At 40.0% G+C, this 13,359-nt stretch overlaps 1 non-coding gene across 1 annotated transcript; it reads right to left on the bottom strand.

Annotated features, from left to right (window-relative positions):
- Positions 1 to 12,945: 12,945 nt before the first annotated feature.
- On the bottom strand, positions 12,946 to 13,052 carry LOC112449153 (U6 spliceosomal RNA). Its single transcript, XR_003037645.1, has one exon. It is a non-coding gene; the product is annotated as a U6 spliceosomal RNA (small nuclear RNA).
- Between the last annotated feature and the right edge of the window lie 307 nt (positions 13,053 to 13,359).

The following is a 13,359-nucleotide window of genomic DNA, read 5'->3' as shown; positions in this document are numbered from 1 at the left end:
TGCTAGCTGTATGCCAGGTATATGTGAGTATTTATTTTCTGATATGTACCAAGATTTGAATTTTTAGACTTTTGGATTATAAAGGTAAACTACAAATGTTCATAATTTGCTAGCGATTCCCCATCAGTCTCCTCACTGCCATCTCACACTCTCCATATACTGCCCTTCATCAAAGACTACAGTACCTGCTGCTGGATTGGCTGTCTTTCCACCCATGTTCCGTCATCATCCTGACCAATAGCATCATCATTGACAACACATACGATCTCTCAGAAAACCAGCTCCTTGAACTCCAAGGATATTCACCTCCATTCAACTTCAAATGCCCTCAGACCATCGTTCTAAACTAGTTAGTGTTATCGCCCAGAATGGTTGATGCCTGTGAAACCCGAATCCCAAGGCTGCTGGGAACAACTGAGAAACAATCACGCAAACTTCTCTCAGAACAGTTTGTCTGCTGACTCACGGGGAAGCTGTCTTAACTGAGCCTTCAGCTACCATCCTCTCCTATCCTAAGAAATTCCCCTTTACTCCAGAGCGTTTCTTCCACAATCTTCTGTACCTTTGCTAAAATTTCCTACCCAAACATCTTTCCCATGTTTATTTTTCATTTACTTATTTCTTCATTATAAAATATTTACTGAACACCTCTAGTTGGTCAGATCCTAAACTCAGGGTCTCAACTCCCACTTTGCAAAGAAAATGGGGTCCATTAGAGAGGTAAGTCTTCAGCTTCTTGTCGTGTCATCTACGAAGTACGTGGCACCCCTACCCCTCTTTTCTGGCTTCTCTGTATCAGAAGGGGTTCCCACACTGCTGAAGATGCTTCCATCTTTCCGTCTATACTTGGTTTCTTCATTCCTTCCAGGCTGCTCTTCTTTATCCCAGCCTTTCCCTTGCCATTGGCTCCATGTAAGCTGCACAGAAACATCTCAAATATTTCTAAGTTAAAAACAAACTGAGCAAAGAAACAACAACAACAAAAACCCACCTGACTGCACCTTCCTTTTTAGCTATTGCCTTCTTTTTTTCATCTACTTCTTCACCTCCCATTCACTCCTGAACTTCTTGTTTGTTTTTTGGCCATGAACATATGGGATCTTAGTTCCCTGACCAGGGATCAAACTCTCATTCCCTTCACTGGAAACACAGAGTCTTAACTACAGGACCTCCAGGGAAGTCCCAACACGCCTCCACTTCTTGCAAACCAGCTTGCCTTCCCATCACTCTATAAAGCATTGCTCACCAAGGTTACCAGCAATCTCTCTGTTACTATACGCAATGGACACCTGATAGTCTTTATCTTACATCACCTTTCACAAATGTTTGGCACTCTTGGCCACACTCTATCTCTTGACTTCAGAGACACCTTGTGCCCCTAGTTTTATTACCTTCTCAGATTCTTGGTGGGTTTGTCATTCTCTCTGCCCTTTGCCTTCAGGTTAAAGTCCAAAGTTACTAACATGGCAAACCTTTGTCTTCTTCCCAGAGGCTCCTGCCTCTTCATCGTAACACACTCAGCTTTGCTTTGCTTTCTCCCCAACACCTTCCCTTTCCACTTTTGTCTGATGATGCCTACCCATGGAGAGGTATACCACCTTCTCTAAAACTCTTTCTCATCCTGCCATAGAGCTAATCACACTGTACTGAAACTGCCTCTGGTGGCTCACATGGTAAAGAATCTGCCTGCGATGCAAGAGACCCGGGTTCATTCCCTGGGTTGGGAAGATCCCCTGGAGAAGGGAATGGCAACCCACTCCAATATTCTTGCCTGGAGAATTCCATGGACAGAGGGGCCAGGTGGATTATAGTCCATGGGGTTGTAAAGAGTTGGACAGAGTAAGCAACTAACACTTTCACTTTCTTTCCCCACAGGACTGCCAACTTCTTTTTTTTTTTTTGTTTTGTAGTATAGCTGAATAATGGGCTTCCCTGGTAACTCATTTGGTAAAAAATCCACCTGCAATGCAAGAGACCCTGGTTCAATTCCTGGGTCGGGAAGACCCCCTGGAGAAGGGATAGGCTACCCACTCACTCCAGTATTCTTGGGCTTCCCTGGTGGTCCTGGCAGTACAGAATCCCCTACAATGTGGGAGTTTTGGATTCGATCCCTGGGTTGGAAAGATCTCCTGGAAGAGGGCATGGCAACCCACTCCAGTATCCTTGCCTGGAGAATCCCCATGGACAGAGGAGCCTGGCAGGGTACAGTCCATGGGTCACAAAGAGTTGGACACAACTGAGCGACTAAGCGCAGCACAACATGTATCTGATTAACAACATTGTGATAGCTTCAGGTGGACAGCAAAGGCACCCAGCCATTGGCAAAAGCCAAGATTACCCTAAAATATTTCACATCATCACACGTCCCATCAACATGTTGCTGTGTTTTCACTGTGCTGATACAATTGATGTCTACTAATTTATAGATGACTACAGCAATCTGAACTGTGAAGGTTGCTAATTCAAAATTATTTGAGAAATCTAAATTGTAACAAAGAAACAAAACTTGACTGATTTTAAACTGACATCATATATATTCTTTGCAAATAATAGTAAATTTAACCTCTAATTGAATAAGTCTCTTTGTTTTCAGAATCTGAGGACAGTAATCACCAGCATGGATTTTTCACTAGTGTCAAAATGCCTGCTGGATTTACGAGCAAGGCTTTTTGTCATCGTATTTCTAGGTGATTTCTTTCCTCAGGCCGATTTTTTAAGGATTGGAGGGAGGCATGGCCTTTATCAAAGTCACCTTGTTTTACAGAATCCAGCTCTACCAGCTTCTCTGAAGGTGTCAGGAGGAGGTCAGCTCCATAGATAATCCCATAACATGGGATTCAAACGCAATTCACTTAGTTTTGCACTGATATCCTTTCTGAGGGCTCCTAAATTAAGAGCAGACTTTAAAGGAGACTTGCTTTTGAAAACATAAGAAACTTCACAAACGACCTTAGATATTTTAGGAGGGCACATCGGGCATTAATTTCTATTATGAACTAACCGTATTTAGCAGACTGTCTTTTTGTAAACCTACTTCACTCCACTTTAACAAAAAAGTACAGGACAGCTTAATAAACGGGGGAGGTCACTGTGAAGCACTCCAGCTAAATCATCAGCTATTATTAAAGCACTGTCAGGTTTAAGGAACATATGGTGCAATCGAAGACATGATGTCTCTCTCTACCTTTCAAGTATTTTCTAGTCCTATATTTATGAAGCATGATAGTGTGCATAGCTGTTAAGTGAGATATGGACTCTGACTCCAAGTATTTATAGTCTTGTAAAAAGAAATTTGGCCTGCTTCTAAATAGCTATACAGCTGAGATAGCTAGGATAAATGCTTGAGGAAGATATTAAAATATATATCATGGGAGTGTGGGGAAGTTAAGAGCAGAGATGTTTTCACGTGGATGAAATCGCCAACTCATCACGTTCCAAACTGTACACCTAAATCCCCTTGTCTCGTGCACTTACTCACTGATTTCTTCAAATGAAACGTCAAAGTCCTGACTATATGCCAGGTATTGGGCTGTGTTGATGACAGAACAATGCATAACATTCAATGCCTGCACTCAAGGGAATGTCCATCTACTTCCTCAAATCTCTCCTAGGACCTTGCATCCTATCTCATTAATGGTACCGTCTCCCCTTCCATCAAGCCAAGAACTTCAAAATCTCTCATTCCTTCTCCTTTATATTCAGTTGGACCAGAAACCCAGACAGTTCTTTCTCTTTGCTTTCTATTCACATTGTCTCATTCTGAGTTTAGCTATTTGTTAATAATTTATCATAACGAATTGCTGGCTCCCCACATGAGACCTCTCCAATGTCCTAGTCAACACCTTGTTGTTGTCACTGCCGTTCGGTCGCTCAGTCGTGTCCGACCCTTTGTGACCCCACGGACTGCAGCCCGCCAGGCTCCTCTGTCCACGGGATTCTCCAGCCAAGAATACTGGAGTGGGTTGCCATTTCCTTCTCCAGGGGATCTTCCCGACCCAGGGATCAAACCTGCGTCTTCTGCATTGGCAGATGGATTCTTTACCACTGAGCCACCTGGGAAACCCTGAATAATTGCTTATTACTAATATTTACATTTTACTAAATATTTACATATTACTGAATATTTGCATATTACTAAAAAGTGGAAGGAAAGACAAACATCCATAATCCAGGTTGGACATGAGATAGTAAAGACACTGAAGCCTATGGTAATAAATTTTAGATGTGTGTGCATGCTCAGTTGTGTCCAACTCTGCAACCCCAAGGATGATAGCCCACAGGCTCCTCTGTCCATGGAATTTTGCAGGCAAGAATACTGGAATGGGTTGCCACTTCCTCCTCCAGGGAATCTTCCCAATCCACAGCTTGAACCAATGTCTCTTTCATCTCCTGCATCACAGGCAGATTCTTTACCACTGTGCCACCTGGGAAGACATACCTCTAGTTCATAAGGACTTTGGCCCAATTATTACAAGTGCTTTTTTACTGACTTCACGTTGAAAGTAGTGATACTTCAAGATGGATAAGAGAAAGGCATTAACACTAGAATTCTCACTTACATTATCAGAACTAGTCCTCCTCTCCACGTCTGCTATATGTTGCTAAAAGACCAGCTCTGGAGTATGAATTCTCACACTCCCACATTACTCCTTCCAGTGAAGTTATAGAAATGACAAGCAACCCATCAAAACATTTGGCAGCTTAATATCTGTGCCTCACGTTTCAGTGTCTCCTTTGATGTTGTAAGAAAAGCTGGTGGTTTTACATAAGAGAGCAAGATTGTGAGGTATGTGTTTCGACTTTAACTATATCTCAGTGTGATCATGTTACATGAATTTTTGGTTCTTTCTAAACTAGAAAGACTCCATTGTCACAAAGTCAAGTCTGAAATAAATGATTAAAAGAGGTACCCATATTGTGTTAGTAGCGAATTTAATCTGAATCTTAAATCTCTACCATAAAATTATTCTGTAATGAATTAGGAGTTTGAAGTAAAACATATAAAAGAAATTTTTGCTCTACCTGAAAGCATTTAGAATTTATCAGAACTATTATCTTCAGTTCCAAGCATGGTAGTTTAAGGAGAAAATGATTCAATGGAAATACAACTCAGAGAAAATCACCAGGTTGGTGAAGAACATGAGACCACAGGCTATCAAGAACTGTTGAAGTAATTGGGGTGATTATCTTTGTAAAATTGAATATTCAGGAGGGAGTTGATGATTATATTCAAGTATCACTTGAAAAGGAGGGTTGTATTTGCCTAATAAGACACTAAGATTTAAAATATACCCAATGGGTAAAAGTTCCAGGTAGGGAGAGAAAAAAAACAAGAAGTAATTTTTTTGATACCTCAGGAAAAGAAAGGGCTCCCTTGGAAGGTTGTGCAGTAATATAGTCCCTATCAGTAGAGAAGATTAAATACCACAGTGACCTAGTGGCTGGTTCTGTAAAGTGGATTCTGATCCTAAATGAGTTGGTTATGACCATTGGGATCATTTGCAACTAAAGATTCTGTGATTTACTTATTGTAGGAAAACAGAGTTCTCATAAAAGTGATAAAGAGCTTCTGAATAACGTGTTCCAAGCATAAAAACTGGAATGAGTTATTACTTAAATATAAAATATTTCTTTTTACACTCTGAAAAAAGATAATTCCCGCAGGTTTTTCACTCATCTTCAAGGATCCTAGGGACATGTTAAATAGACAAATTGTTAGAAATAAAATCTTTTTCCCAGTTTTGTCAAATTTTTTTTTTATTAATTTAAACTTTTGGAAAAGACTCTGATGCTGGGAGGGATTGGGGGCAGGAGGAAATGGGGACGACAGAGGATGAGATGACTGGATGGCATCACTGACTCGATGGACATGAGTCTGAGTGAACTCCGGGAGTTGGTGATGGACAGGGAGGCCTGGCATGCTGCAATTCATGGGGTCGCAAAGAGTCGGACACGACTGAGCGACTGATCTGATCTGATCTGATAGCTGATTAACAATATTACGATAGTTTCAGGTGAACAGGAAAGGGACTCAGCCATAAATATGCATGCATCCATTCTCCCCCAAACTCCCCTGCCATCTTGCCAATTTTTTATTAAACAACTGAAAGAGTACTTGGAGATGAAGCTTCATCCAATGAGATTTTACAGAGCAAGTGAAAAAGCAAGCAGCAGTGTGAATAGTATTTAATTAAGGGGAAAAAATAGGAAACGGAGAGTATTCATGGTTGCACAACATTGTAAATGTAATTAATACCACTGACTTGTACACCTAAAAATAGCCGTGATGGCAGATTTTATGCTGTGTATATGTTACCACAATAAAAATAAAGGTTGTGATTATACTGAGGATAAAGAAAGAAAAAAGAGTAGAGAGGAAGGAGGAAGGAGGGAGAGAGAGAGGGAGAAAAGAAAGAAAGAGAGAAAGAAAGCAAAGAAAGGGGGAGTGAGGAAGGAAAGAAAAAAAGGAGAAAAAATCTGAATATACACTAAACTACTAAGTAATGGGGTGTTATTAAGAATAAGTTTAACTTTTTGCTCTTCCATAATACTTGAAAATGTTTTCAATAATTCCATATTACTTTTTAAAGTTTCTTTAAAATGATTGTTAAACTAAAGCTGACAGAGAACCAACCTCTCTTTGCTGCTGCTGCTAAGTCACTTCAGTCATGTCCGACTCTGTGTGACCCCATAGACGGCAGCCCACCAGGCTCCCCCATCCCTGGGATTCTCCAGGCAAGAACACTGGAGTGGGTTGCCATTTCCTTCTCCAACGCATGAAAGTGAAAAGTGAAAGTGAAGTCACTCAGTCGTGTCCGATTCTTAGCGACCCCATGGACCGCAGCCTACCAGACTCCTCCTTCCATGGGATTTTCCAGGCAAGAGTACTGGAGTAGGGTGCCATCGCCTTCTCCTAACCTCTCTTTAGCACTCAATAAATGTGAATTGACTCTTTGGAAAAGAACCTGATGCTGGGAAAGACTGAAGGCCAAAGGAGAAGAGAGCATCAGGGGATGAGATGGTTAGATAGCGTCACGGACTCAGTGGACATGAACTTGAGCAAATTCCAGGAGATAGTGGAGGACAGGGAAGCCTGGTGTGCTGCAGTCCACGGGGTGGCAAAGAGTTGGACACAACTTAGCAATTGAACAACAACAACAAATATGAATGACTTTCATTATAGAAGTTCTCAAAATATATTTCTGCCTTAAATACATTTTGGATGGTACTCTGCATTAAATGTCTACTAGATTTAAATACAAACCAAAATAAATTAAAAAGATAAATACAAAACAAACGAATAAAAAGTGAGGAAAGGAAAGCACTGTTCCTTTCTTCATGAAGATCATGATCAAAGAGAAAGGATAAGAAATGCATACACAAAATAACTAAGGGGCATATTTACCAAGCAACATATTCACAGAGCAGGCTTCATTAGAGAATAGTTAAAAAAAAAAACAAAACTATGTACATAAATGATAAAGAATCTTAAATAAAGCCAGGGTTAAAATTAGGTGGAGTTGCACAGAAATATTTTATGGATGAAGTAGGGATGTTGTTAGTGCAGGTTTCAAAGAAGGAAGAAGATGAGGGAAAAAAAAGTTAGATTAATTGTAATTGAATGACTCCTCCTCTCTAATTCTTAATTATTATACACTTTCATGGATTGTTGAAAAGCCTACTCTCTGCATCTCTGTTTCCAAGGACATCCGGCTTATATTTGCTAATTACCATTGTAATTTCGTTTGGAGGAGAGTCTTATGTTATTCAGGCTTAGGGACCCAGGTGACACATTTGTGGTTCTTCTTGGGTACACCATGTTTCAGATCATACTGTCAAAAAAGCTTTGCTCCAACTTGTATTTGAAACAATAAGAGAAGTCACAAAAGGTAACTTAGGTAACTTTTCCTCCACTTAATCTCACAGCCACGTGATGGTCCACTCCAGCTCCCCCATCTGTTAGGTAGAGACTGTTGTTGATGACCTGATGAGTAACTTCATGCATTAATAAGGGCTCTTGAACTTTTATTACACTTCTTTTGGCTTGTATGGTTTTTAGTGAAAAGTAATGCTTTGATTTTCTTACAGACAACCATTTCAAAGCTGAATTGCCCATTTGTATGATGTCCAAGACCTAAGCATTCTCTAAATTATGGGCTCTGTAGATTTCATGATCACTCTCATCAGAGACAGAGGGAAAAGGAAAGGAGTAGATTTCCCTGGTGGTTCAGACAGTAAAGAATCCAGGAGACCCGGGTTTGATCCCTGGGTCAGGAAGATCCCCTGGAGGAGGGAACAGCTACCCACTCTAGTATTCTTGCCTGGAGAGTCCCATGGACAGAGGAGCCTGCCAAGCTACGTCCATGGGGTAGCAGAGAGTCGGACACAACTGAGTGACTAACACTTTCACCTTCATTAATATATTACCACTTTTAGCATCTGTGGTAAAGAATGGACTAGATGGCCAATTTGCTTAAGTGTTTTAAATCATTATTTGCCTTTCTTTGCAGAGGTGTGGTTGAAGCAACCCAGGATTCTAGACTTGACTCTTTAAGGAGCTTTGGGGAGTTATGATGTGTCTTGCACATTTTTAGACACTCACTCACATTCACACACACACATGCATGCACACACACACACCTTATTTTTAATCCTCCAAACCACCTTGTAAGAAGGTATTTTAGGCTCACTTTTTAAAACTAAAAGAGATGTTCATAGAACTTAAACAATGAACTCATCATCAGACAGAAATTCGTAGCATAACCAGATTTTGAACAGATTTCTTTTAACTCCCTGAACTTGCACCTCTGAGGTCTGGCATCCCTGTGGGTCTTATGAGCATTGGGCTGGTATCTCACACTCATGAGCATGGAGCCTGCCATTCCCTTCATGATGGGGTCCCCTTCCCAGCAGTCTCTTCCAATATACTGATGTTGAATGCTTCTGCATTCTGTACTCAAATCCTCCACTCAGGAAAGCAGCTACTCAGTTGCTCTCCCCTCCACCCCCATGGAGAACATAATGCCTGGTGGGCTGGCCCCAGACTCACCAACATGGACATGGACACCCTCTCTCCTACCTGGGTCTCAGTGCCTTTGGTGTGCTTGCTCAGTGTTCCAGGGGATGTCAGGGAACTGAAAGGTTTGCACACTTCCTTGGTAGCATTCACAAAAGAGTAGCATTGAGTTTGATGTTCTTAACTCATCTGAACCTGTCTCAGTGTGTTTATTATACAATTTAAAGAGTAGACAAGGTGACTTCCTTGATGAAAAACTTAGTCCTACTTCCTGGGCCTTCAAATCTAAGACAAAATATTCAAATTCTCAACTCTACTTCCTCTCTCAAGTCACTTAGTCCTACAGCTCTCAGCTGCCTTTTTAGAAAGCCTCTAGGCATCCCTGGTGGCTCAGTGGTAAAGAATCCACCTGCCAATGCAGGAGACGCAAGACATGGGTTTGATCCCTGGTCAGGAAGATCCCCTGGAGAAAGAAATAGCAACCCACTCTAGAATTTTTGCCTGAGAAACCCCAGGGACAGAGGAATCTGACGGGCTACAGTCCATGGGGTCACAAGAGTTGGACACAACTGAGCGACTAAACCACCACCACCATCCTTTATCCCTTGTAACTAATTCTTTGTGAAAATATGCTTCAGATTTCCAGGATCCTGTGGCTTTCAGGATTTACAGGAAAAACTGTTCTTCCTTCAACTAAGTCTGATTTTTACAACTCAAAAGTACTTACTTTTAGGCTATGATTTTCCTAAGAACTCAACAAGCTGTACTTATTTTAAACCTCAAAGCAATTTCTTTGTGTTAGGGACTTTTTGAAAGAATGAATGCCTCCCTTTCAATGGGGGAGGGTCTTGAGATAATTAAGGAATGTGAAAGCAGTTTCAGAAAATAAAGATGTTGGTTGAACATTATAAAAAGTTTTAGCCTCAATAGTCTACATTTCCCATGTTCATTTTTAAAAGTCCATAGAATTTGTTAAGGATACTTTTAATTTTTTGCTTGGTTTGGTTTAAAGAGTCACAAAATTTTTAAGATTATTTAAAGTAATAGCTCTTTGACATCATCTTTAGCCCTTGAAACAGCATCTGAAGTAGACAAATAGGAATTTTTGGCTTAAAACCTGTGAAGACACAATGGACTATAGAATACCTCAAATTAGATCCTTTGAAGCTTTGAATTTTTTCATGCAATTTTCATTGTTCAGAAACTCTATGAAAAATGTAAGTTGCAAACTTTAATCCTTTAGATATAATTATACAGGCACACAAAATTTATTCTACAAAATGGCACTTATTTTATCCATATATTCGGAGGCATAACTATTGCAAGGCCATATTTCAGTTTTTTAAAATCTGTTAAAGTTTTTATGTTGCTCTAAAATTGATTGTAATGATGGTTGCACATACTGTGATTTAACTAAAAGCGATTACACTTTATACTTTACATGAGCAAGCCGTACAGTATATGAACTATGTATCAATAAGCTGTTTTAAAATCTATAATGCACCGTTATATTACATATTGTTATTAAATTTTTTAAAATGTTTGTACTTCAGAAATTAATTTTTTATTCCACTATTGTTCAAACCATCATTCTTTCCTGAAAGATATATTTACAAATATATCTTACAAAACAAGTACAATACTTGTGTTGAGGACAAGGATTCATTCAACCATATTTATTAATGCACTGCTATATTTAAAATGGATAATCAACAAGGGCTTACTGTATAGCACAGGGAACCCTGCTCAATGTCATGTGGCAGCCTGGATCGGAGGGGAGTTTGGCGGAGAATGGATACATGTATATGTATGGCTGAGTCCCTTAGCTGTTCACCTGAAACTGTCACAATATTGTTAATCAGCTAGACCCCGATACAAAATACAAAGTTTAAAAAAAAAAATTGCTATCAAACATCTTTCCAGGAGCTAAAATTACAGTTGTGAATAAAACAGATAAAAATTCTTAACCACATGGAATTTGCAAAGTAGTGAAGGATAACAGTGAGCAAGTATTAGTAAATAAGTAGGTAAGTTTCATGGCAGAAAACATCTGCAGCCATTAGACATTGGCAACTAGGTTCCTGCTCTGGGCTTCGAAGTTTAGAAGCACCTGTTCTGATCCTTCACGGGCCATGCACCTCCTGTCTGAACAAGCCAACCACAGGGTCAAGGGTATGTGTTCATCCAGCCCTGAGGCTGGGGTGTCCACAGGCCAGTAGCCTAATATTACTGCACAAGGAAGCTGAAGGTAGGAAGAAAGATATGGAAGGCTGAGGTTTCCCCTTTGCTCTCTAGCCCTAAGTCCTAAACACATAAGAATATGCCCTGTGGGGCTTCCCTGGTGGCTCAGGAGTGAGGAATCCACTTGCCAATGCAGGAAACACAAGTTTGATCCTTGACCTAAGAAGATTCCACATGCCACCAAGCAACTACGCCCATGAGCCACAACTACTGAGTCTGTGCTCTAGAGCCCAGGAGCTGAAACTATTGAACCCACAGAGCTGCGCCTACTGAAGCCCACGCGCCCTAGAGCCTGTGCTCCGCAACAAGAGAAGCCATTGCAATGAGAGGCCAGCGCACCGTGACCAAGAGTAGTCCCTGCTCACCGCAACTAGATAAAAGCCTGTGCAGCAACAAAGACCCAGCACAACCAAGAGTAAATAAATTTAAATTTATAAAACTTTTAAAGTAAAGAATGTGTACCTTTGATTGATTATTACGGGCTGGACTACTTCACCTCTCTGTAGGGGTATAAATTAACTTGTATAAAAATGATATTAATGAGTATAACTACCATTCATCATGATGTAAATAAATTTTGTCTGGTAGAGTTTCAATCGATTTCTACTCTGTAAAAAAAAATTAAAAGATCATCTCAAACATTTTACTGCATTACAGAATACTTACCAGCTTTGTATCTATTAGCAACTTCATTTCAGCATTCCTGACTATACACATGTGTGTGTATGTATATGTATGGGCGTGTTAAGTCATGTCCAACTCTGCGAACCCCTGGACTGTAGACCACCAGCTCCTCTGTCCATGGGGTTTTCTAGGCAAGAATACCTGAGTGGGTTGCCATTTCCTTCTCCAGGGGATCTTCCCCACCCAGGGATTGAACCCACATCTCCTGTACTGGCAGGCAGATTTTTTACCACTGAGCCACCAGGGAAGCACTGTGACATATTTGTATACATACACATTTATACATATGTCAGGAGTCTCCTTTGAACTTGTGCAAGCATCTTATAAGTTCTTCCTTCATTAATTCATTAATGAGTTAAATGACATTTTTAAAAATATTCATTTTTCCTTACAGGATTTTACCTTGTGAAAATTACACTTCAGAAAGAGTTTAAAGTTTATTTATTTTTTTTAATATAAATTTATTTATTTTAATTGGAGGCTAATTACTTTACAATATTGTATTGGTTTTGCCATACATTGACATGAATCCACCATGGGTGTACACGTGTTCCCCATCCTGAACCCCCCTCCCACCTCCCTCCCCATCCCATCCCTCTGGGTCATCCCAGTGCACCAGGCCCAAGCATTCTGTAACATGCATTGAACCTGGACTAGCAATTCATTTCACATATGATAATATACATGTTTCAACGCCATTCTCCCAAATCATCCCACCCTTGCCCTCTCCCACAGAGTCCAAAAGACTGTTCTATACATGTGTCTCTTTTGCTGTCTTGCATACAGGGTTTTTCTTACCATCTTTCTAAATTCCATATACATATGCATTAGTATACTATATTGGTGTTTTTCTTTCTGGCTTACTTCACTCTGTATAATAGGCTCCAGTTTCACCCACCTCATTAGAACTGATTCAAATGTATTCTTTTTAATGGCTGAGCAATATTCCATTGTGTATATATATATATATATATATATATGTATATATATTCCACAGCTTTCTTAAAAATATGGAACGCTTCACAAATTTGCGTATCATCCTTGCGCAGGGGCCATGCTAATCTTCTCTGTATCATTCCAGTTTTGGTATATGTGCTGCCAAAGTGAGCACAGAGTTTAAAGTTTAAAATAGGATCATCAGAGAAGGTCTCACTGGTAAAGTAATATTTGGGCAAAGGCTGAAGGATATTAGAGAGCAGCAATTTGGTTCTCTGAGGTAAGAATGTTTCAAGCAGAGAGAAAAACAGATTCAAAGGTCTAAGAGAGAAGACATAAATAATGAGAAAAAGAAATTGATTCATTTCCATCTTTTACAACCTAGGTACAACTGAGGTTTTTGAGAACAGACACGAAACAACAAACATTGTATGGATATGGGTGACAGACATCTGGAGTCTACGTAATTCAAAATGCACATT

Source organism: Bos taurus, chromosome 12 (genome assembly GCF_002263795.3).
Source record: "Bos taurus isolate L1 Dominette 01449 registration number 42190680 breed Hereford chromosome 12, ARS-UCD2.0, whole genome shotgun sequence".
NCBI classification, from domain to species: domain Eukaryota; kingdom Metazoa; phylum Chordata; class Mammalia; order Artiodactyla; family Bovidae; genus Bos; species Bos taurus.
The sequence above is the reverse complement of the archived record's forward strand: the minus strand, read 5'-3'. Positions and strand labels throughout refer to the sequence as shown.